We start from the raw sequence: 26,115 nt of genomic DNA, 5'->3' as shown, positions 1-26,115 counted from the left end.
TCCAATTGCAAAATTCTGCCTTTTAAACTGTTATTTTCTTGCCTGATTTCCTTTTGAGCTATTTCCCATTTTTCTAGTCAAATCTTTTCCAACTTTTTCATCATCTCATATTTGAACTCTTCAAGAGCTTGTGACCAGTTTTCATTATTTTGGGAGGGTCCGGATGCTTGTTTGTTCTCCTCTTCTGTTTGCTTGGTTGTCTGGATTTTCTCTGTGTAAAAGTTGTCTAGTGTTAAAGATTTCTTCTTCTTGTTGTTAATCTTTCTCTTTTGGCCTTCCTGATTCTGGGTTGCCAGCCCGTTCTCAGGTTTATCCTCATGCTGACTCAGGTCTGGTTTTTCTCAAGTTCAAGCCCCCTGTTGGACCCCCTTGCTTGATCCTCTGCCAGAGGCTCCTTTACAAGTCTCAGGGTGCTGCTTCCACAGTTGTATACCTGTCTGCACTGGTTGCCCACTCAGGGTTTCAGAGCCTTTGCTCACATGCGCCTGTGTGCGCCTGAGCTCGCGCCTGCACTCTGTGTCCGCGCTCAAAGTCTGTGCGCGTTCTTTAGCCTTTTGGGGTCCTAAGTCTTGCTGCTCTCAGGAACAGGCCCTGGAGCTGCCAATGACTCAATGGGTGCCCCAAACTTGCTCTATTTCTCTTGAGCTGGCTTTGGCATTGTAGGTGGTGTGGTGTGTGTGTGGGGTTGCTCAGCCCGCGATTTAGTGAAAGCTGTTTCACCCCTTTATAGCATGGAAATGCCCCGATTCCACGTACCTTCCACACTGCGCCCTGTTGTGGGGTCCCTCCTTTCATCTGGATTAGTTTTTATGTCCTCTTGAGGAGTCCTGTATGTTTCCGTTAGGAGAGGTTAAGTGCTGCTTCTTACTCTGCCGCCATCTTAACCAGGAACTCTTCTCACATAACCTTTTGAAGTAGATATGATCCCCACGGGACCTTTCTATCTGACTTGGAGCTGAAACCTTCCCCCATTAGAATATGAGATCCTTCAGAGAAGGGATTGTCTTATTTTTAGGAGTACTTCCAGCACTTTGCATCTAATAACCAAAAACTTAATAACTACTTTCTTCATTTATTCATTCCATCTCCTTGCCACCCAAGCTCTGTGCTTGGTACCCTAGTAGTGTCCTGAATAAAACTCAAACGTCAAACCTGGTGCCATCTACTGTTTATATTATTTTTTAGTTTTTCTTGCCCATTCATCTTACAGTCAAACTAAATTGGACTGCTTTATGTTCTTTCAACATGCTTTCTACTTTTCTGCTTTGGTAGTGTTGTTCATACTATTCCCTATCTGTAAAAAATCCTTCATCCCTCTTTCTCTAGCCTCCTCTAAAGATTTAACTCAATATTACCTTATCCAGAAAAGTTTCAATTCTTTCAAACCTTCCCCCTAAAACTTCATATGCCATAACACTTTGTTCCCAACTGTTTTTTTTTAACTCATGTCTTGTCTTAGAATTGATACTAGGTATTGATTCCAAGGCAGAAGAGTGGTAAAGGCTAGGCAATTGCCTGGGATCACATAGCTAGGAAGTGTCTTGAGGTCAAATTTGAATGCTGGACCTTCAATCTTCTAGGCCTGGCTCTCTATCCATCTAGCTCCCTGCGTTACCAACTGTTCTAATACACTATTATCTGTTCATATTTCACATTCACAATCTAGGTAACTGGCAAATGTTTCTTGCTTTTCTGAATAGAGGATGGAATAAATATATGCTGAGTCAAAGTGAATTGGTTCTATCAAGTTGAGTTCTATCTGATAAAAATGCTGCTCATAAAGCTGTTTTGCCTAATTTGCTTTTGAAATCAATCAATGATATTGTATAAGGTATGCCTGTGCCATAGTTAGAAATTATTTTTATCTCATAAGATGTTTGAGGTTTAACACATTTCATAAGAAAACTTCATGTAGGAAGAATTTTTGTTATTTTAGTTAGTTCCATAAATATAGCATGCTACTGAGATTATTCTGTAACACAGCATTTACTACCCACCCATAGAAATATTAAAGGAAAAGGCAGAATGGGTTTAATCATTCAATTAACATATGCTATTCTCAACAGTTATTTGCCTTTTTATCCATCTAACTACACTATAAGGCCCTTTGAAGACAAAACAGACAACTTGGATTTTTTTTTTAATTTCCAGTTCCTTGGACATAGAAGATGGTTAGCAAACATTTGATGATGGTAGGATATAAAACTACTGGAAATCAATAGAAGCTGGTTTTAAAAAAATGAAAAAGAAAACTAAATTGGAATGAAAAGGCATGAGAGTTATGAGATAATAAGGCTAATAACTAGACAAACTGGTTTTTCTACTGGTGTGTGGCTGTGAGTGTTGGACTATAAGGAAAGATGAGTGATGCACACAATCCATGCTTTTGAATTGTGGTGCTGGAGAAGACTTCTAAAGTCCCTTGCCAGCGAGAGGATCAAATTAGTTAATACTTAAAGAAATTACTTCAGAATATTCACTGGAATAGTCTTGGATAACTAGGTGGTCCAGTGATTGCTGGGTCTGGAAAGGTTCAACTTGATGAGTTCAAATCTGGCTTACTAGATGTGTGAACTTGGGCAACTCACTTAACTCTCATTTGCCTCAATTCTTCATCTATAAAATGAACTAGAGAAAGAAATGGCAAACCACCCTAGTATCTTTGCCAAGAAAACTCCAAAAGGGGTTATGAAGAGTTGGACACACCTAAAATGATTGAATACCACCATAACCCCCCCTCATGTCCTCACCCCTGCCAGTTCACTAGAAGGCTAAATTCCAAAGTTGAAGCTTAAATACTTTGATCATATATGAGAAAGAGGACCATTAGAAAAGACTCTGAAAAGGAAAAGGTGAAAGTAGAGGATAAGATGGATAGACAGTGTTATGGAAACAATGAACATGACATTGGACAGACTTAGATAGAAGGGCCTAGTGTGCTATGGTCTATGGAGTCACAAAGAGTTAGTTATGACTGAACAATAACAGAACTGAAGACTAGTAGACCAGGATCTAAAGTTAATAATAAAGTCCATGTTTAGTCAAAATTAGCTCTGAAAAATCCCTTAAATTATATTATATAATTATATAATATTATGATATATTATAATTATTAAATTACAATATCTTTTAACACTTGTAGCTAGAAAGGATCTAGGTCTCTTTAAAAGAAGGCCATCTAAAGCAGAATACAAATAGATTTGAGATGGTTGCTCTAGAAATTGAATTGAATACAAATTTTATTTCTGCACAACATCCCGCTAAACTATTGATCAGGGGAGAGCTGGGAACCAAGATTTCTATTCAAAAAGAAAAAACAAAAACTAGCAAAGATTCAGCTGTCAGGAAAACCAAGTATTAAGGAAAAATACTCTTGATAGAACTTTATACAAAACTATTTCTATGAAAGGATGCCAAAACTATCACATAAATGTTTCTTTTTTTCTGGTTTACCATCAGGCAAGAAAGGACATAAAAGTGAATGGGAACATAATGGAGTTCTTCAAGTTGACCAGGAATGCTAGAAAAGTCAACTAAGGCTATCCCTCTTATTGGCCATTCTAGACTATACAGAATGAACAGAATTTGTGAGTATGATGAAAATGACATTCTAGAATCATACTCACTACTGGGGGAACACCATGAGAGGCATATAAGAAATGAGATAGATGGAAGTAACAGCAGATTTCATTTCTATTATCAACACATTCTGGGGCATATTCTGAGTGGAATGATGACAGGGATTTGATTTATTTAGTTAAATTGTTATTATTTGCTCTTTTTTTTTGGTCCAATGGATATAATTGAATTGTATTAGGTTAAATGTATTGTTATGATAGATTATACTGTACCTATTTCTTAATTGGTAAAGATCAATACTAGTTTTTACACAGTTCCAAGCCTCCTGCCTATTTACCCACACAGAGAGCAGTAATTGCTTTTATTTGAGCTGAAATAAAGTACAAGGAACAGAAAAAATTGCACAGAACAGAACAATGCTGTGAAGATGAGAACCAACTCTCCTTGAAGATGGAAAGAAGGAAGAAAAAAAGGAAGAAGGGAAGGGACAGAGGGAGGAAAGGAATGAGAATGAGAAATAATTTACTGTGAAATCTTTCCAATGTCACATTTTGAAAGGGACAATGTTCATCTGGTGGATAGTCATTGATTTTTTTTAAAACTACATGAAAACTGATAATATCCATTGTAGATTTTTCAAATAAAACTGCTTTTAAAATGTTTTTTTTAAGAAAGGAAAAAAGGAGGGAAGGAATAAAGAAATGAGAGAAGCAATATAAATTAATGCTTTGCCTTTGATAATTTATAAGCAGGAACTTAAGGAATTTTGTCACCAAGTCCCAATGAAGAATTGAAGAAACTAAATTGTTGTATGCAAGCTGTTTCATATGCTTCAGCTATTGAAAAGTTATCGGGTTTTCCTTAAAGCGGCTTAAGACAAACCTAAATTAGATTATGTAATATTAACATATAATTTTACTGAGGATGTTATTTAAACTCTATCTACCTTTAGATTATGCTCTCAATTGATTATGCTCTATTATTTTCTGACTGTCCTCTATTATTCATATCTAAAAGAAAGTCTCATCAATCTATCCTTATAATCTAAATGTAATCCAGAGAGCAACATAGAGTACAAAGAACATCTGCCTGGAAATCAGGAGACTTGAGTTTAAGCCCTGTGACTCTGCCTCATATGTATCTCAACATTCTAGAATCTGAGTTTCCATTCTTCCTCTGTAATCTCTTTTGAAGAGTTAATTAAAATAGAAAGTAGCAATACATTTGTGGTTACTGTGTTTTGTCACTGCACTTATGATACTTTATAAAATCTAGATATCATTCCATTGTTATGGAGTTTTTCCCTTAGTGGCAAAAAACTAGCAGATTAAGAAGGTGGTTACTAGAATCCCTTACTCTTGTTGACAGAACCCAAATATTTGAGAATCATTAATATATGAATATTCGGAATGGTCATTACTCTTAGTGACCTATACTTAATATGGGAAAGCTAAAAGACTCCAAAAAAGTTGCTCTTTAGCAAAACGCTATTAAAATGGGTAGAAAATTAAGGCACATTGTATTTGACTTGACTAAGGTTCAACTTACTTTGGACAACATTTAAATTCAATTAAATTTTGCAGTGCCATCACTAGACTTACCCTACTCTGATATGCTCAAAATATAATCCTATTTTACCAATTAATCTCATGCCAAATTGCTACTGCAAAGGGTGTGTCAGTCAACTCCCTGATGTATGGCTCTGCTCACCATTCCCACAACTTCCCAAACCAAAATATTCCTTCTTGGCCATCACTTTTCTATATGTATTGTCTCCCTTTGTTAGAATATAAGTTCCTTTAGGGCAGGGACAGTCTAGTTTTTATATTTCTACCTTTAGTGCTTATTCCAGTGCTTAATACATAGTAAGTGCTATATATGTTTTTTCATTCCTTCATTTAAAGTAAGGTTATCTTGAAGTACTGAAATAAGTTGTCTTAAATATATAAACAAACAAAAACCATCCAAGTGTTATGAGGTTATTTTCTTATTTCAAATGACTATTTTTATTCTTAAAAATATTTTTTCCCTCCTTTCACCCCCCATTGAGAAGGCAAAAAAATTAAGAAAATTTTTAAAACGAAAAAAATTGCTTTAATCTGCACTTTGAGCCCATCAGTTCTCTTTATGCAGGTAGATAGCATTTTACATCATGAATGTTTTGGAGCTATAGTTTAAAATAAATCCTTTATCAGAGAAACTTGCTGCAAAATATTTTCCCCAGTTCCAACTTTTCTTCTAATTTTAGCTGCATTGCTTTTGGTTGTAAAAAATATTTTTCTGATTTTATGTAATAAAAATTATCCATTTTACCTACTGGAACCTCTTTGTCTTTTGTTTGGTCATGAATTCTTCCTTTTATCTATAGATCTGACAGGTAATTTCTTCTATAATCCCCTAATTTCCCTTTAGGTCTAAATCTATTTTGAGTTTATCTTGGCATACAGCATAAAATGTTGATCTATCTCTAGTTTCTACCAGAATATTTCCAAATTTTCCCACCAGTATTTTTGAAATAGTGAGTTTTGATCCCAATAATTGAAATCTTTGGGTTTATGAAACATTAGGGCAACTATGCTCATTTGCTTCTTAACATTGACTTTTTAAGAGTTCTCTAAGAATATCTTCATCTTATCTGCAAAACCTGTTAACTTCGTTTCCTTATTGACTATGCTTATTCCTTCAATTTCTTTTCTTCTCTTATTGTTATAGTTAGAATTTCTAGTGCAATATTGAATAACAATGATCATAATGGACATTTTTGCTTCATCCCTTTTCTAACTGGAAAGGCTTCTAATTAATACTCATTTCAAAAGAATGCTCTTATTTTTATATATTATTTATTATTTTAAGAAAAGCTCCATTTATTCCTATGCTTGATAGTATTATAAATGGTGGGGTATTTTGTCAAAAGACTGTGTTTTACTCTAATCTATATGACTTCAATAATTACATACCAAATTCTAGCTCTGCTGCTAACTTAGCACTGTCACTTTGACTCTTCAGGCTTCAGTTCTTTCATTTAAGGTAGCTATGCCAGATCAGATTTTTTCTTTGGGGAGATTAACATCATTTTAGTAAAGTGAAAAAATCTGAGCAATTATGGGAGAGACAAATGACAGTGGTGGTACAAACCTACCTCTGTATTGCAAGGGAATAAAGTCTACAGTGAGACCAGTAGGTGTGTTTTCAGCAACTGTCAGTCACTAATCCAGCCCTTAAGGTAGGGTAATAACTTAGAAAATGGGTAAAATCTGATAACACAAAACTGAAGGAATGACAATTGGGAATTACTGGTCAACTTGGGGTTTTTTGAAGAAGGCACAGGAAGGTAAAAAACACTATTTAATGAAGATAAATTAAGGGAAGGAGATGAGGGAGTAAGGTCAAGCTACTCTTAACAACTATGGAATAACTAGAAGGGCAGGAGGTATGGGATCACTACACTACAGCTACAAGGCAAGTCTGGTCTGTTGATCAGATGAGTCAGCTTGTCCCACGACCACAGATACACAGTCAAGTAAATCCAAAGGGGAAAATCAGAGAGAAATATGTATCTTAATATGGCCACCACATAAGACAACCTTCTAATCTCAACCTGCACTTTTGGAACTTTCTAGATGATGGTCTTGATGTTCATGTTGATATTCCCAAGGCACAGAGATAACCCCAAATCCCCAGGCTCTTAGGTCAGTGGCTATATCTCCAGTTCTTCCAAACCAACTGCCATTGAGAGAGTCCACTGAGAGGAAGTCCCTTGCTGGATTCCAAATTTGGAATGTCCAGACCTGTCAGTCTTTGCCTGCTTTTGCTTTCTACTCTTAAAATGCTATTTTCCTATTACAGTACATATATAGAACAATAATTAAAAAGGAATAGCAGTATCTGACAAAAAAGGTTAAGAAATTAGAAGCTGCCACTAATACCCTTCCATGTTGATACTATCCATAAATCAGTAAGGCAGATTGTCATACTACTGGGAAGCATTTGCTAATATACTTTGCATGTGATAGGGAAAAGGCTATGATGCTGTTGACACAATTTTCCTCCCAGTATCTCTTGGATATTTCTAGCAAGGAGGGCTCCATTTTAGTGGTTTCTAGCCTCCAAATGACTTGGTTTGCTTTCAAGATTGACTGTTTGGAGACTTTTAGATTAAATTTAAATTAATTAAATTGTGGATTACATTTTCTATTAATATCTCTTCCAACCAATAAAATGTTATGATTCGATGAATATATAGTTGAGATTTGTCTTTCTGAAAGGTTTCTGACCATTTCTCAGGCATTTTGCCCTTGACTGAATAATTTCATGTTCCAGATGTGGGAAGTTCTTATTTAGGTAAATGCTTAGAAAAGCTCTAGGGGGCAGCTGGGTAGCTCAGTGGATTGAGAGCCAGGCCTAGAGATGGGAGGTCCTGGGTTCAAATCCAACCTCAGACACTTCCCAGCTGTGTGACCCTGGGCAAGTCACTTGACCCCCATTGCCCACCCTTACCACTCTTCCACTTAGGAGCCAATACACAGAAGTTAAGGGTTTAAAAATGTTAAAACAAAACAAAACAAAACAAAAAACCTCTAGAAGCATTAATTAAATCAAAAGTAGTTCTTTCTTTCTACCTTCTAAATGACAGTAAATTTGAGGGTTCTTTTACTATTTTAAAATCAATACTATCCCTTTTCTTCCATAAATAAAGATGTTAGGGAGTCAGAAGTTCTTATTTAATAGAATCTAAGTCTGGAAAGGATATTATTTTCCAGATGAAGAAATGGAGGCCTGGAGACAGGGAGGTATTTGCCAAGTACACCTAGGAAGAAAGTCATGGAGCCCAGATTTGGTTCCAGGTTTTCTGACTTTCTGATGTTTCTTCCACTTATCATATATTCGTTCTTACATTCAAAACTCCCTCCAACTAATCAAATAAACAAAATTTTATTTTTTCGACTAGGTGAAAATCACAGTAGAAATTACAAAAACAAAACCGTAACTGCCCCTCTCAAAGAGTTTATATTCTACTTCGGGAAAGGAAAGGAGGAGATGAACAAGGATACAGCCTATATACAGAGAAGTAAATAGATGGTAATTTGAGGAGGGGGAGAGAACTAACCAACCTGAGTGAAATCAGAAAAAAGGTTTAGAATATGGCAACAGATTTTATTTTTAGCAGGAAGTTTAAAAAGGACATATTTGCTCTCTCAATGAGTAGGGATGAACTTCAAGGAAGAGGACTATCCAAAACAATGGCAAGATGCTTTTACCTCAGCTTCTCTTTTTGGGATTAGAGTAGAAATATATCTTTGAGGTGTGTGAAATGTCTTTGGTAACCACAGGATACCCTCTTAACTTATCCTATTATCCGAAGGAGCAAAGCTCCTTCCAAATGAATATGGTATGTAAAATGGCTGGGTTGAGAATGTGAATACTAAGCTTTCTTATGAAAAGTTACTACTTATGAAAAGTCTTCTCAATTTAAAATTCTTGGCAGGTTCAAGTTGGAATATACGCAATGAAATGGTCATTATTTTAATTACCAAGTCTATTGTTCCACATATAAAACAATACAGTTATGCCAAAATGTAATAGCAGCATATTTTAGCTTAAAAACCCAATTTTGATTTACTGAGTTGCTCCTCACATAAAACTGTGAAAAGATGAAAACATTGAAAATTATTCTAACCTGCTTTGTACTAACCAAAATGTTGCATCTCCAAGGTTAATTAAAACTTAGCAAATCTTAACAGATATAGAATACTTTCCAGTTGCTAATCATTACTTTCAAATATAATTATAGCAAAGGAGAATGAGGTAACAACAGAGATCATTAAGAACTGAATAAGATAAAACTCACTGAATCAGAGCTTGAGTGAAAGCATAGCCATAATTCCCACTGGAAAGGCATGAGAACTCGTTCATTGCTCTTGCTTTTTTTGTTTTGCGTTTTGGGCCTCTGTGTGAAGAGACTGGAGTAAGGAGACATCATGAGGTGAGTAGTCCAATTGGGACGCTATTGCAGTAGTCCAGAAGATAAGTTACTTGATCAAGCTCAGAAATGGGTTGGCAATTATGAAAAGGGGCTGGATGGGAGAGATGCTGACAAAATCTGACAAATAATTCACTATGTGGCGTTGGAGAATAAGGAATTGAGGAGGACACTAAGGTTATGAATCAAGGTGAATAGAATAATGGTGCGGGCCCTTGAGAAAAATAAGGACATTTAGGAGAAGGGTAGGTTCGAAGAGAAGAGAAAAAAAGAACTATTTTGGATATGTTGAGTTTGCGATATCTTTAAGTAATATGGGACTAGAACTCAGGAGAAACTAAGCTACATATATAAATCTGAGAGTCCTTTGTATAGAGGTGATGATTAAATTTATGGGAGCTGAGGAGATCCCCAAGTGAGAATATATATATATATATATATATATATAAAAGAAGAGGTAATGGGACAGGGCCTAGGGAATTTGATATAGTTTATGTTCCCAAAAAGGAGACTGAAATGAAGTAAACTAGGAAAATAGAAATTTAAAAAGGGCAGTGTCACAAAAGCCCAAAGAAGATAAGAGAATTAAAAAAGAAAGGATGCTCAACAGTGTTAAATATTGAAGAGTTCAAAAGGGATGAAATTTGAGAAAAGGTCATTAGATCTTGCAATTAAGGTATTCAGTGGCTAGAATATCATAATATATGGAGAAAACAACCCTGAATTTTTAATGAATATCATCAGAAGTACTTGAGGATATTAGCAGATCATAAACATAATGATATTCTAACATCTAATTTCAACACAATCTTAATTTTGCTCATGCCTGATGTCTACTAATGTGCTATTATTGCAAGTTATATGAATATTACTAACAAATTAGGCACAAAGGAGAAAGCTAAGGAAATTGACAAATGACAAACATAAAAGAGATTTCTGATAAAACAACACACATTCTCTAAGACCAAATGGAAACATTCATCTTTTTTTCAGTGATGTCATTTCTGTTTTGATTTGCACACCTACCAGTAAATTTTTTTTAATAACCCTTACATTCTTTGAAGAGCAGTAAGGGCTAGGCAATGGAGGTTAAGTGACTTGCCCAGGATCACACAGCTAGGAAGTATCTGAGGCCACACTTGAACCTAGGACTTTCCATTTCTAGGTCTGGTTCTTAATCCATCGAGTCACCCAGCTCCCTTTTTGTCCCCAATAACTTAATAGTTAATAAGGAACGACTGGATTTTACTGAGCTTGGATGTGACATGGTTAGAACTATACTTTAGGAAGGTCACTTTGATGGCTGTGTAGATAGATTGAAGTAGGGAGGAACTTGAGGCAAGGAGATTATTTAGGAGGCTATTGTAATAGTCTAGGTGAGAGGGCCTGAACTAGGTTGAACTGAGGAAAAGGGGCAAATGTCAGAGATATTGCTGAGGTAGAAATGACAATATTTGATAACAAATCAAATATATGGGATGAGGAGAAAAAGATAATACCAACACTGAGACGATGAGTGGTGGAAAGTATGATAGTACCCTAAAAAAAACTTGGAAAGTTCAGAAGATGGATTTTCAGGAAAAAGATAATGCTTTTTGTTTTGGGTATTTTGAGTTTGAAATGTCTATGAAACACTCAGAAATATCCAATAAGAAGTTCATATTGTGAGATGGGGGCTCAGGAGTGTTATAATGAAATCAGAGAAAGTGGGAAATGACAGGCAGAGGCAGAGAGAAAGGATTCCAGAACTCTAGGGTCAGTGACTTTCTGGTGTCAGTTAGTCCCTGGACTTACTCTACTCTGGAGGTACTGGCTCTCTCTCTGGATACCCTGCTTATGTGGATCATCCATCAAGCTTTTCACCAGCCAGGAAGAGGTTGAGTTCAGTAAGCTACATGGGTGGACTGTGTAGCTAGATCCTTACTCTCCTTCCTTTTGGATTTCATGGTTTTGAGACTACTGGATTCCTGACAGACCCTGAAAGACAACAGTAGTGAGATCTCGCTATAACTCCAGTGGACCTGTTTACCTTCCACCTTTCCCTTACTCTTAAATACTACCAAAGGAGGGGATTCTGGATAGGACAGAGTATAGGCAGCTGGGTAAATTTAGGTAGAGATCAGTGTAGAAACCTGTTGGACCTTGGTGGGAGGAATTTAATTCTACCCCAGTTAGATCATTGCATTTCCTTTCCTTACCTGTCCTAGTTTATAATAGAACCCTGTTTAATCACCTTATTGTTACCTTGTCAGTGTCTCCCTGAATCCTTTCCCAAATCTAAAGGATTGTGAATAACTGGCCCAAGGACTATTACATCAAGAACCTAGAAATCATGTTACCCCTTTTAACCTTTATACCACCAACTCACTGATATTTATTTACTTACAATTTCAGGAGAGAGACTAGGGTTGAATTTTTAGAACTGAGTTGCTGCATAAAAATGATAATTAAGTTCTATAAGAGTTGATGAAATTATCAAGTGAGGAAGTATGGAAAAAGAAGAGAGCCCAGAAAAGAGACTTTGGGCACACCCACAGGAAGAGGCATGATATAGATGGTAATCTAGCAAAGTAGATTGAGGAAGGTTTATACAGATTGGAAGAAAACCAAGAATGAGCAGTATCTGGATGCCCCAGAGAGGACAAAGTAAGTATTTAGGAAGAGAGGGTGGTCAACAGGTTCAAATGATGTTGAAATGTGAGTAAATATTAAGAAAAAATCAGACAAAAAAGAAATTACTAATCAAAGACAAAAATGAAATTGAGAACCTAGGAGATTAGAAGGATGATGATTCCCTCCACAGAAATTAAAAGTCTAGAAAAGAAATGAATCTGGGGAGAAGATAATGTATCTGTGACTGTTTATTCTGTTTCCCACCAAAAAACTAAGTGTGACTCATCTCTCCATCCTCTGAATAAGTGATCGTTCCCCTTTTGGGGTCAAGCCATGGTCCTCCTTTAGATAACACTACTTTAAATGCTAGGTTATTTTTATAATAGTCATTAATTCATTTAATTCTAATATAATTTCTATCATTTCTCTACATCTAATTTCTATAAGTTATTTACCATTCTATTTCTAATAAATAATTGGAATATATCAAAACAAAAATCAACCCTCTTATTTTACTCCATTTCTTTAAGATATATTTATTTCAATGTTAAACTTTATCGATTTCAAATTTTTTAGAAAATGAAGTTGAGATTTCAGAAAATGAGATGGAAAAAAATGTCCTTGGATACCTCTAGTTCAAATTCTCACTTTACAGATGAGACAGCTGAGGGAAAATGACTTTGCAACAAGTCAGTTTTGGGGGTTGAAAGAGACCCCAAATCTACTCTCCCTTAGTCTAGTGTTCTGCCCACTTCACCATGGTATTTCAATATCAAAATATTGATTTTTTTTTATCCATGTGGTCCTCTTTATCACCGATATTAGAAAATTATTTAGAGCAAGATGTTCAGGGAGAAGAGAGGTAATAAGATAGCAAGGAACATGGGTAGAACATTGGGCATAATAATATATAAAAGGATAGATAACAAGATGTATTCAAATGAACATGAGAATTGGGACACTTAATTTCTAATCTAGACTCTGCTTTTCATTTTGTCTTGGGGCAGTCACTCGATGTGAAAACTTTAGCTCTCTCCTTTGTAAAATGAGATATTTTATTTATATCTCTACAACCTCTTCCAGCTCCAAAATCCCAACTTTATATTCTGAGGACATGCTCATGGGCTAATGAATGGATGACCCAATCAGAAGATTGAGACTATGCTGATGCTTGTCATTAAAGTAAATATTTTATACACTGCTTTCATTGTTTAAAAATTGTCAAAATAACACAGATTGATATTGGCAATATGATTCTTTTTTTTGGTCCTAAAGCAAAATTTTGTGCATCTGGCACTTTCTGAAAATAATCTTTAGCCCACTGGATTGGGATAAAAAATTGTTACAAGTAGTGAAGTCAAGCTCCGTCTCATCCAGTCACTACCCCTTCTATATCAGCAATTTAAATATCTGTTTTTCTTAGACCTCTGCTCTTCTGTAACATTATCCACATGTATATATTTTATAATATGAAATCTAGATTTTTAGTATTTGCTATTTAATACTTACTATTTACTCCAGGTTGAAATCCATAGTCCTTCGAAAAGAGCATTAGCATCTGGACAACATGGACTTATCTAACCCTTTTTTCTTAACACATTGACATACCTGATTAAGAGTATTCATTATTCCATATGGCATGAGCAAATCCTAAACCTACTCAGTTAAAATCTGGACTTGTAGCCCCCCTCTCCTCCCACAATTAAATTATTAATCATCTTGTAAATGCTGAAACTGACTACTCATTCAAAACCTACAAGAAAACAGACATGACTATCTACATGAGAGAAGATCATGAAAAGATTTCAACTTAATATAGATTTTCTTGAATAGGAAGACTACTGGCTACTTGACAGCAAATATCCTAGAAGAAATGAATAAAGGTCTGTTAGCAGTAAGATATAATCATGGTGCATTCTCCAAGGCATTTATCCAGCTGGTTCAAAGTCAAAAGGATACTAGCTTCTGAATACTATCTTGGATTTATTCATCCTCCTTTTTCTTAATTTACAAGTAGACCTAAAGAGTGTTTCATTACTTCCGCATGGGCAAAAGAAGCAAGTACTATCTCCTCCATTTGGGGAATAGGAAAACAAAATAAAGAAACCATAATTTGGTTAAAGCCTTAGAGGAAAATTGTGCATATCTGGAAATATCTTTTATTAACTTCAAAATTTACATATTACAAAAAGTTAAAATTAATTGATAGGCACCTATGGGGAATAAATACCTATAAATATTAGAACACAAAAATATTTTCTAAAGAAGTATGTTTTCTTGCCATCTAAACTTGACCCGTAATTGTCACCAATTATTTCTAATATGAATCATTTGGGAAAATGAATATGAACTTAACTTTTTCTTTTTTAAAACCCTTACCTTCCATCTTGCAATCAATACTGTGTATTGGTTCCAAGGCATAAGAGTGGTAAGGGCTAGGCAATGGGGGTTAAGTGACTTGTCCAGGGTCACACAGCTGGGAAGTGTCTGAAGCCACATTTGAACCTAGGACCTCCTGTCTCTAGGCTTGGCTCTCAATCCACTGAGCTACCCAGCTGCCTCCTTGAACTGAACTTTAAAAAAATACAATCTTATACAATAATGGATAAAACAATTAATGATAGAAATGCAATCTTTGAAGTCTGTTGTAGTTTCCAAAGACATACTAGCACAGTACTCTTTTGCCTCCTTTCCTCCTAAATATGACAAGTGCTGCTTATCTATAAACACTGATTCTCTGGAAATATGAAAGAAAAAATGGATTTTTTAATAGGGAAAATTGGTAGGGATTAGTGGATTGATTATGCAAATGTACCTCTCAGACATTTAGTTTCTCTTATTGAATCCCTAGGTATCAGTGAAATCTTTAAAACTGAGATCCAGGAAATGATCCAGAACTTGAAGGCTTATGATAAATGAGAGATTTTAAAGTGACTCACTAAGGATTATTATTTTTAAAGGGAGAGTCATTGCCTTCAATTTCTGGATATATCTTAAATCTTTACTTCTTTACTATTTGATAGTCCTTGAGGGCAAAAAACTATTCCTTACTAGGAAGTGCAAACCTTTCATTGTTTTATAAAGAAATTCATTTGTTCAAGACTAAACTTTAAAATGTTAGAAGTCTCTTTTTGAACCTCCAAAATTCATTTGTTAAATTTTCTTGACCAACATTTGTACTTAAAACTTAATCCTAAGAAAATGCCCTATAAACCCTCAAAGAAAACTGTGCCAAAGTGAATAATTAGAAAAATAAATATGGAAAAGCTGTCTCTCCTAAAGCCTGACACAAAGATCCTATGACTATTCTAACATTCTACTCCAATATGGCAATATGATGCCAGTTGGGGAATCATCTAAAGACCAATTCCAAGAAAAGATCAATATTAAGAGTAAGATCATTTTAGAAAATAAAGCACTCTGGCCTGAGAGTATAGGGAACCATTTTTTTTACTGTAGATGCTACCAACTGGATTATCGAAGGCAATAGGTTTGGAGAAACCAAAATGCTTAACTAAATAAATTACTGAGTAACTCCTAAATGCAGAGCATTATGGAGAGAAGAAGCTTATGGGATTGTCTTTGTCTTTAAGAGGTTTTTTGTTTGGGTGAATTGAAATATAATTTAAACAAATAAAACAATACAGTGCATGATTAAGTGCCAAGCATCCACCTAATCTCCTATTTCAGGTTTCCTTGCTAAAGAATTTATTTTTCACAGTTCTATCTTGTGAAATACAATGCAAAGGATCAAATATGAAACTATGGGTAACTAACAATTTTATTACCAACTTTATTTAAAAAGGAGTTCCAGCCTTTAGACTTTCACTGGCAGAGATGATTTCAAGGCCATTATCCTGGGCCAAATCCTGAAAATTCAAACACTCGATTTTATATAATACTGATATTTGTTAGGAAACACAAAGAGTGTTAGGATTTTTTTAAACCACTAAAATAAATAAAAAACCATGTTTGTAATAATGTGTTTTAGGAATGTGAAAATGGTTATAAAATATCCATTGAAAGCGATATCTATCAGACTCAAGAGTTCCTCTTTTTGAATTATCATATATTATAATACTATTTTTTAAATGTGAATGATCAATTTGGTTTTAAAATCTAAATTTTGTGGTTCTGTCAAAGGATGTTCATTATAATATTAATATAATTTACTCATCAATATTTTACATAACATTCATTCAATGAGGTAAAAAGAATGTATTTGTAGATATTTCCAAAATCAATTTTATAGAAATGTCATAAAAAATCAAAACCAGAGATTAAATGTTTGATATGTTTAATTGCAATGAAACATAGATGGCTTCTACAATGGTGTGACCTTTGCAAACTACAATGTTAGACTGGGAAGCAAAGTTTCCATGGAAATCTGAAGCAAACAGATATGAATGTTCTTGTCGCATCAGATTTTTGAACAGAAAATTCCTTTGTGAAAATTTATGAAAATCTACAGTGAATGCCAACCACATACCCAAGTTGTGATGGATGGCCTCTTCCATCGACATCATATTGGAAATGTGAATGTTTCTTTTGATTTAGTTACTATCCGGGATTTGTTATGAACCTAAAACTACTACAAAATGTACAGATATCACAAAATTAAAGTAGGGTGTCCTGATTTAAATACTCTGCACTGCTTAATATTATGCATTTAAATATGAGCAATAGTAAAAGAATAAAAGCTTTTCTATTGCATATTATTTAGTGTAAACAACACAAAAGTGAAATAACTAAAATATTAAATCTATGAAAAACAAATAGCCCTAAAGCAGCATGTCATAACACATTTTTATTAATGTCTTCATTTCCTAGGTGAACCACAGACAATTCATTTCAATTCTTTCGTATAAATTTCATGATTTTAAAAATGAGTTTAATAAATATGCATACTTCCCATCTTACAGGGCTGTTTTGAAGAAAGAACCTATAAACTTTCTAAAATTATACAAATATGAGCTCATTTGTTAGAATTAAATTATTAATCAAAATTAAAAAATACTATGCCTAAATTTGCTAACAGTCTTCACTGAGCTTCTGGCATGAAAAAGGTAATATTTAACTTAGACAAACTGTTCTTTCAGAGTTTTGAAACTGCCCTTCTCTTCTGTAGCTAGTTAGAGGGTAATAGGGTCTGGTGTTAGGGGCTTCTCTTAGAAGTCAGCATGATGTCTGTTTAAGAGTTCATAACATATCAGGCTTGCAACTTTAGCATCATCTTCATCTTCTCATTCATCTCACATATCTAAATATATTATCAAACCTTGTTGTTTTTAACCTTCACAATATCTCTAGTGTAAGACTTTCCTTCTCCCCATTAATAACATAGCCACCAGCCATACTAGTGCAATTTCTCTCTACTTCAGGTAATAGCCTTCTGGTCTCCCTTAAGCCTCACCCCTCCCCATCCCCAAATCCACCCTCCAGTCAGCTGCCAAAGTGATTTTCCTAAAAAGCAGATCTGATCATACTATCTCTGTACTCAACAAACTCCAATGGCTTTCTGTTATCTTCAAGATCAAATCTAAAATAATCTGATTAGTGTTTAAATCCCTCCCATAACCTGGTCCCTTTCTACCTCTCCAGTATCCTTGCACTTTTACTTCCCTTCATTTACTCTATGGCTTAACTACTGTAAGAATTCAAATTAGGTTTGACTCAATATGAGAGTTATAAAAGGGAGATTGTGGTTGCCTTTTATAAAACATTAGCTCTTAAATCATAAATGACTGTTAGCAGCTTTATTTACAAGGTAGAGATATTAAAAGTGGGAAATGTAGGAAGGAGACAGAGCTTTGTCTAACCTACCAGCCTAAGTGCATTGACAAAAAGCCAAATGGGGGGTAATCCCCCTTTGGCATAAGATTTTACATTCAAAATAAATGTGTTCAATCCCCTTTAGTTCAATTAATTATACCCAAAGTTCCTTCTGGAACTTTGATGCAGTATGTGGTTTCTGCAGGTTTCTTTATGACACTTTCTCCAAACAGTTCACATTCTTGATTTGTGGAGTTAGTGAGTTCTTTTCCTAACATTTTTCTTAAAAAATATTTAAATCTTGGATTTTACGAAAATTATATACTACACTGGCTGTTTAGCTTTTTCTCGAACATAACACCCCATTTCTTGATTCAGTGCCTTTTTAGTAACTGTCCCCCAGGCTTGCAATGTTCTCTTTCTTCTCACCTCTGCCTTTTGGCTTCCATGGTCTTCAAGACTCAGTTCAAATCTTACCTTCTGCATTAGACCTTCCCAATGATTGCTGCTGATTCTCAATGCTTTTGTTCTGAGACTACCTTCCACCATTTATACAGTATATATCTTGCAGGTTCCTCAATATTTGCATGTTGTATCCTTAGAAAGTGAATTCCTTGAAAGTAGGGACTGGGTTTTTGCCTTTCATTGTATTCCCAGACCTTAGCACAATACGAGGCACACATAAACGTTTAGTATACTTAATGTTTAGTTTAGTAAACTGAATGATTTAGTAGTTTAGTAAGCTGAATGACAAAAATACCTGAATAGGACAGTCTAGAAGGGCCAAAAGAGTTGAAACATGACCCTTATGAGATGGATTTGCGCACCAATCTACTTTTGAGATTTACAAATAAAAACACAATTTGACAATTTTGAAGCAGCAGTACTTCAAAGGGACTTCAATGTGTACATAAGAGACAAAAATCTAGGCTCTCATCAAACTTTCTTGAAAATCAAAATGATGTGAAATGCCTTAAGGATTGTAAAACTGCCTAAACCACTTTCATTAATGAAGACTGAAAATTGAAACAACTCTGAGGTACCACATCACCCCTATCACAGGGGATAATATGACAGAAAAGGAAAATGCCAAATGGTGAATGGGATTTGGAAACACTGGGACACTAAGGCACTATTACTGGAGCTGTGAATTAACTAATCTAACCATTCTGGAGAGCAATTTGGAACTTATGCCCAAATGGCTATCACATTGTGTATTTTCTTTTACTGAGCAATTTTACCATTAGGTCTGCCTCCCAAAGACATAAAAGGAAATGGAAAAGGACATATGTATACAAAAATATTTGTAGTAGCTATTTTTGTGGTGTCAAAGAAATGGAAATCGAGAGGATACCTATTAGTTGAGGAATGACTGAACATATTGTGGTATAAGATTGTGATGGAATACTATTGTGCTATAAGAAATGATGAGAAGGATACTTTCAGAAAAACCTGGGAAGACTTCTATGAACTGATATAAAGTGAAATGAGCTGAACCAGCAGACCATTTTAATGGTAAAAGTAATATTGCATGATGATCAGCTGTGAAAGACTTAGCTATTCTGGGCAATACAATAATCCAAGATAATTCTAAAGGACTCATGATGAAAAGTGCTATGCACCCCCAGAGAAAGAACTGATAGGAATTTCAAATACAGATCAAAGCATATTTAAACAAACTTTTTTTTGTCTGTATTTTTTTTTTTTGCAACTTGGCTATATAGAAATGTTTTGCATGACCACATGTGCATAATCTATATCAATTACTTGTCATATCATGGAGAGAAGGGAGAAAATTTGGAACTTAGAAATTTAAAAAACAAAAATTAAAAATTGTGTTTACATACAATTTGAAAAAAAATTTGTCCCTCCAAATAATAAACACAGAAAGATGAATACCATAGATTTAAAAAAGCACTTATATTTTTCAGGGAGATTCACTAAAAAAATTATCACTATTCAGGAAGAAGTACAGTAACACAATAGAAAAGGCAATGAACTAGGAATCAGAAAACCTGGGATCTTAACCTCATGAAGTCACAAGCTCATTGAATTTCAGTTTCCTCATCCATAAAATGGATACAAAAATATTTGCACTTCCTCTATTACAGAGTTGCTGTATCAAATGATATCTGCAAAAGCACTTTTAAGTTTAGAGTGCTATACAGAGAAGATATATAAGGAGTTATAATGTAAGGTATGAAGTCTATGAAAGGAAAAAATAAAAACAGACCTGAGCAAAAGTTAATGCAGATTACTTAATTTCTTTAATAGAATTCAATAAGTTATTAAGCATCCATGAAGTACAAGATTCTATGCTCATTCTGAGTATATAAAGACATAATATGTGACTAAAAGTTAAAATCCAAAATATTGTAATTTGATCCACTGTAGGAGAATTCTTCAAGGAATATCTATGATTAATACTTTTATAAAGCAAAGGATGTTTTTACAGTTATTAATTATTGACAATTTATCTCCTTTGTAAAGCTTGCATTTTTATATGTTAAATTTCCTAAAAATGAGGCACATTTGTAGGTTTGTAGCCTGGCAAAGGTAAGACTTTGGCAAATTAATATAAAAAGGGAAAGCTCATTTGTACCCCCAAAGAGATAATAAGGAAAAAGACTTGTACACAAATATTTATAGCTGTGTTCTTTGTGGTGGCAAAAAAATTGGAAAATGAGGTGGGGTCCACCAATTGGGGAATGACTAAACAAATTGTGGTATCTGATGGTGATGGAATACTATTGTGTTGAAAAGAATGATGAACTGGAGGAATTCCATGTGAACTAGAAAGACCACCAAGAATTGATGCAGAGTGAAAAGAGCAGAACCAGGAGAACATTATATCTAGAGATTGATACACTGTGACACAATCGAATGTAATGGACTTCTCAACTACCAGCAATGCAATGATCCAGGACAATCCTGAGGGACATATGAGAAAGATGCAATCCACATCCAGAAAGAACTGTGGGAGTAGAAACAAAGAAGAAAGACATTTCCTTGATCACATGGTTTAATGGGGATATGATTGGGCTTTAAAAGATCACTGTATTGTAAATATGAGTAACATGGAAATAGGTTTTGAACAATGATACATGTATAACCCAGTTGAATTGCTTGTCAGCTCCAGGAGGGGGGATGGAAGAGGGGTGGGAAAATATCATGAATCATGTAACCGTGGAAAAGCATTCTAAATAAATAAATAAATATATTTTTAAAACAGTCCAAAAAAAGGGAAAGCTCATTTAAAACAACTCCTTCATTAAATTAAATTTGCTAAAGAATCTACACTAAAATTCTAGACTTAAGAAAAGTGGACTGGATGGAAGAACTCTTCTGCATGTGTTCCTGTACCCTTCTTATCTAGGTATGTGACTCTATAATAACTGAATGAATGTTCCCTAGCAATACCTGGAAAATGTGTTAACCTTTAAAAGTTCTGCCTGGCACATAAATATTTTTAAATGAACTTAGCTTATATCTCTACTTAAATGGCTACATTTTCCTATTTTTAGAAATTTTACAGATGCATATTCATGGCTAACTAACAACCTAGCATATCTCATGAACATTTTTTAATAAGTAGGGTTAACTATTCCAAAAATTTGGACTACTTTTTAAGATATTTACTGCAACGTGAATGATTTTCTCTCAAGCTTTTCTAGTCATTCATTTGAGAAAATATGCTGTGACTGCTATTTATATCCACTAACACAGCTCTGGAATCTGATTTGCTATCTCTTTTATATAGACTTGAACTAGAATCTTTGCTTTTCTGAGGTTCACTAAAACATGAAATAGTTACAACAACATCTCTTTAGCTGATTTCTAAGCCCAAATAAAATATTTTGCTATTAAACACAATGGAGGTTATAAAAAGCTTACTAGTACAAATAACTGGATATCTAGTAGATATCTTTAACTAGATATAACCCAAACAAAACTAATTATCTGGCCTCTTTGATCCTCCTCTCCACCCTTTACTATTACTGTAGAAGGCAAAACCATACTCCAGGTCCCTTAGGCTCTCAACCCAAAAGTTATCAACTCCTCACTATCTCTCATGGCCCCACATCCCCTCATATCTAAGCTGTTGCTAAGGCCTTCCTATTTCACCTCTGTAAGATCTCATATCTCTCATATATGACTCATTCTCTCCTGACACTTCTACCAGTCTAGTTCAGGCTCCCATCATCTCACACCTGGACTATTGAAATAGTTTGCTGGTGGGTCTGCTTGCCTCAAATCTCTCAACACTCCAATGCATCCTCCATTCAGCCACTTTTTTTCAAATTGTGGTATGACAGACTCATCAAAGAAATTACTGTCATACTTTTTTTCCTTTAAAGACAAGACAATGAGCAAGTTGCTAAAAGGGTATATCTTGGGAAATATCATAGACATAAACTTGAATTTCAATAAGAGCTTTAATAATTTAATAATTTTTATATGGTATCGTTGGAGACAAAGACAAAGATTTAAGCTCAATATGTTAGAAATACAAGGCAGATAAAGTAGATGATTTAGGCTATATGTACAATTTGATGTATTTAAAACTTAGTTGAATGATTAAATCTAATGAAAGATGGCTAATAGTCATGTCAACATAGAGGGAGGTCTCTAGTGAGTGTTCCAGGGTTCTATGTCCCTCCATAGTTATAAAATTGGTAGGCCTTTTGAAGTTCATCATTAACTTAAGTACTCCCCCCGCCCTTCCTTTAAGAAAATTGTCAAGGGCTTCATGTTTAGCAGTTACTGATGGTTCAATATGTTTATCAGTGATTGGGATGAAAGTATAGATAGCAAGCTTATCAAATTTTCATATGATATAACATTATGAGGGACATCTAACAAGTTGAATGACAGAATAAAGAAACAAAGATATCAGGAAAGGCTAGAACAAAGGTCCAAATCCAGAGGAACATAATAACCTTAATTAAAAAAAACAATAACACAAATATAACATGAAGGATGTGATGGCTAAACAGTTACTGAAAATTATTTGGAGGGCATAGGAACTTATAAGCTCAAAATAGGTCAACAGTATGGCACGGTACTGAAAAAAGCTAAAGAAACCTTGGGCTACATTTATGGAAAAGCAATGTCTGGAATGAAGACCTGAGTAGCTTTGGTCAGAAAGCGCCTGGAGAACTGAGTTGAGTTCAGTTCAGGGCACCTTATTTTAAAAAGAACAATGAAAATTGTCAAGGGCTTTATGTTCAGCAGTTATGAATGATTAAACTTTCTTTTAGGATACTACTTAAAGCAAAGTAAATGTTAGCTTAGTTATGATACTTGTTGTTCTAATACTTTAATAACCTATTGTTCATTGTAGTTGCCTCTGCAAGATAATACATTAAAAAAATGCATTTCCTGGGAGGAAGTGAATTCCCACTGTGTGTCATAGGCCCCTGGCCAAGTGCTGTTCACTATAAGAGGAATAGCAGTCCTCTTTGGGGATTGCATAATAGAAGAGAGGAATGATGGGACTTTTTTCTTCTCTCTTGTTTAAAGTTCTTTTTTTCACTCCAACTCAAGCTACTGTCTATTTAGAAGACTTTGATTTTACTGATCTATTTTCTTTTAACAACCTCAAATACTTTAGAGAAAGATTGTTCAACATCCTGCAGACAGCAGTATCCTGTATATGTTAAGTAAGGGATGGGAATTTCCTCAGCTGTAGTATTAATACCACAAAGGCTAGAATGACAACAAAGGCATTATCAGATTGTGTCATCAAAGCCTCAAACAACCATTTGCAAGCTACTATTTAGTGAAAGCAATAATTTTTTAAATCAAACATACTAGACAAAGCTGTTACAACAAAATTTCAATCTCAAAAATGAATTTTAGCAGATGATACTCAAGTAAGTGGACCCAAGCTTCACTTAATTGTTTATTTCTCTTTTAAAAAGTAGAGCTGAGAGAAAATAATGTAATTTAAAAATACAAATGAAAAAGACAAGAATGTCTCTCTGGTATAATCTATGTTGTCCTAAAAGGACATCAGGATTATTATCTATGCCAATTCATAATAAAAATGTTTCATTTTAATCAGTTTTCTTAAACTAAAGCTTATAGGGAGATCTTTCTGCTGAGCACCACTGGCCAAAGGAGACCTGGAAAATTACCACACTGAAAGAAGCAAAAGTGAATGTTATTTTAGTGGTTGTCATAAGGAATTCATGGCCCAGAATCAACATACAATACCAGCTGTATTGCTGCATCCTAGTATTTGGGGATTTTGAAAATCACACTCTCTTCAAAATGAGTCAGCCTTCAACTGATAACAGCTCCCAATTAAACTGCATTTTGTGGCTTATAAAATTATTTTCTCACAATTCTGTGGGGAAGGTAGTACAAATATTGTTACCCTCATTTTATAGATGCACAAGCTGGGGCTCAAAGAAATGAGATCGCTTGTCCCAGTCATGTGAATAGTAAAAAGACAAGAAAGTTCTAGAAATTAGGCCATCTGGTGCTATGCTTAGTGTTCTTTTCACTATCTCATGTGACCTCTCTCAAAAGTTGGAGCACTATCGAACAGGAGAAGGAGCACTAGAAAAGATGTTGAGAAATCTGAATTGAAATTTTAGTTCTACTTCTTATTGTGTGACATAAGAAAGGATTTTGTGGGCCTTAGTTTCATCATTAAAAAAAAGTACAAGTTTAGGATTATACTACCTTGAAGGTCAATTCCTACTAACATTTTATTGTCTACGATCTAATGCTTTAATTTTTAGCAGAAGTCTCCCTAAACTACTTTTTAAAAAGTCCTACCTTTAGTTAGTTGTCCTCTTGAAATTAAGCAAATCGAACCCAAGCTCTAATACTGCCAGCTGTCATTTGAAGGTACAACTAGAATGAAGTTATGAAATATACAATGCCAAACACCCTTTTTGAAGAGCAGCATAAATTCTTATTTCTGTAACTTTATAACTTTGTAGGCAGCATGGTGGGTTAAAGTTCAGCACTCAGGTTGCTTCCTCAGCACCAAATCAGAAAGCTCTAGTTAAGTTCATTGATGTCAGTTTTGGTATTCAATGAAGCAAGGAAATGGATTAAAGGGCTAGAATACGAAAACAATATTAAACAGGGAGACTAAAGCCAAGTACCAAAGCCCTTAGCTCAACTGAGTATGGCTGGTTTCACTGAAAATTACAAGGATCCATTTAAACATGCTCAAACTCAGCTTACAAATACACTTACTCTTGCTCATACTCTCCCTTTCCTGTATTCAAGTTTTGAAATAAGGTTTTTTCTTAGGTATAAGAAACCAACCTGTAATTTCACGGATATAGGAAACTCTCAAACGAGGAAATCCTCTCTGCTAATGCAGAAACCTTCTCAGAAGTGTAAAGAGATTCCTTAGCAGTATTTGTGAAAGGCAAGACATGAACCTAGCTCTCCTTGGCTCTGCAAGCCAGCTTTCTAGCCTATGCCCCAGAAGTCTTCATGAGTTTCATAAAATTTGTACATAGGGCTTGAAACCCCTTACTATGCATGAAAATGGAAAAAAATAAGAAAATCATTTTAAATGTGGTAGAACAGTAATCACATTTTTTGACATATTTTTGTACATATTTACACACATACACACGCATAAATGCAGGTAGATACAAATAAGATTAAAATAAAGGACAATTGCTTGGGATTTTCTTCCATAATTTAAATTAAATTAAACTAAGAAGATAAAATTGGACCAGATCCACTATTGAAAGGCACATGAATTACTCCCTTCTTAGGTGGTTAAAAAAGCTTTTTTTCCCAGATCATTAGGACACCAGCTGATTCAATGAAGAAATAATTTACTAACCAGAAAAAAAATGAAGGCATATTTCCAAACTGAGAAATTATTGTCTTTTCAAACAAACCTTCCTCAAAAGTTATCCTTGAGTAGTATGTAGTATGGGGATATTGAAGGCTATCCTTTACTATGAGAGAAGAAATCCCAGTTAGAATATGGAGTAGCTATATCACTTACCAATCTTCTTATTGATACCCTCCTCTCTCTTCTGGGAAAACTGAATTACAAAAGTGCAGGTAGGAGTGAAGGTAGACAAAGCCCTGTTGGGGTCAAAAGATGCTCTGGGCATAGTCAATTTCATGGTGGATATATTGAGAATTTAACATTTGTAATTTAATGATATACAAATAATCAT

At 34.7% G+C, this 26,115-nt stretch overlaps 1 protein-coding gene and 1 pseudogene across 1 annotated transcript in view; one reads left to right on the top strand and one right to left on the bottom strand.

Annotated features, from left to right (window-relative positions):
* Positions 1–26,115, bottom strand: part of ADD3 (adducin 3) — a 177,287-nt gene that overhangs the window by 51,426 nt on the left and 99,746 nt on the right. The window lies entirely within an intron of this gene.
* LOC123234253 overlaps positions 1–26,115 on the top strand; it is a 71,616-nt pseudogene that overhangs the window by 848 nt on the left and 44,653 nt on the right.

Source organism: Gracilinanus agilis, chromosome 2 (genome assembly GCF_016433145.1).
Source record: "Gracilinanus agilis isolate LMUSP501 chromosome 2, AgileGrace, whole genome shotgun sequence".
NCBI classification, from domain to species: Eukaryota; Metazoa; Chordata; class Mammalia; order Didelphimorphia; family Didelphidae; genus Gracilinanus; species Gracilinanus agilis.
The sequence above is the reverse complement of the archived record's forward strand: the minus strand, read 5'-3'. Positions and strand labels throughout refer to the sequence as shown.